Source organism: Penaeus monodon, chromosome 22, assembly GCF_015228065.2.
Source record: "Penaeus monodon isolate SGIC_2016 chromosome 22, NSTDA_Pmon_1, whole genome shotgun sequence".
Lineage (NCBI taxonomy): Eukaryota > Metazoa > Arthropoda > Malacostraca > Decapoda > Penaeidae > Penaeus > Penaeus monodon.
Genome location: NC_051407.1, coordinates 26,043,810 through 26,044,530, shown reverse-complemented (window position 1 = coordinate 26,044,530; position 721 = coordinate 26,043,810). Strand labels below are relative to the sequence as shown.

The window sequence follows — 721 nt, the reverse complement described above, 5'->3', positions numbered from 1 at the left end:
AACACAAGGCTGCAAGCGAGTCCAAGCAAAATTATATAAAATCTATTGGATACTATTAAACAAAGGTTAAATGAAATCATTATAGGGGAAAGAGAAGAAATTATCTAAGAGTTAGACAAAATATTAAGCAGTCAGTTATCGCTCTCACCATGTCCTACAGGTGAAAATTGATCAGGTACTGATTAAGTTATTAGATTTGTTACAACAGTTTGTTTCCTTGGAGAGGTAAGGTAAAGGTTATGCAGAATGGTTAAGGCTTTAAAAATGAACAGACAAATTATTTGGGTTTCCTCCTCATTGATATAGATGGTAGAAAGATATTTAACGAAACACTCAAGTTATTGATGAGATCTTTTCACACTTTTTCACATTAGAAAGTTGATATTGTTAAACTTTTTAGTAGAAATTGGAAACTATTATTGCCTTGCAGTAAAATTAACAGACTGGAAACCCCTACTTTAAGAGATCTAAGCATACCTGAATGAAATTTGAAGAGATTCTGGAGGAGAAAAGCAGATAAAAAGCAGAAGAGAGAAAAAACTCATTTGTAAGAAAGACAAGGAAGAAACAGCAGAGTTCTCTGTATGCAAAACCCACAATATTCCTTAATCTAATTGCAAAGACCACAAAAATAGGTTTCCTTTGCACTTATCACAGTATATATGATACATTTAACAGGAAATTTATCATTATCTCAAGTAAGAACTTGCATGCCCCCTCC

The 721-nt window shown here is 32.7% G+C and overlaps 1 protein-coding gene across 1 annotated transcript in view; it reads right to left on the bottom strand.

Annotated features, from left to right (window-relative positions):
- LOC119587050 (histone-lysine N-methyltransferase SUV39H1-like) overlaps positions 1-721 on the bottom strand; it is a gene marked incomplete at its 3' end in the record, with an annotated part of 13,264 nt that overhangs the window by 8,480 nt on the left and 4,063 nt on the right.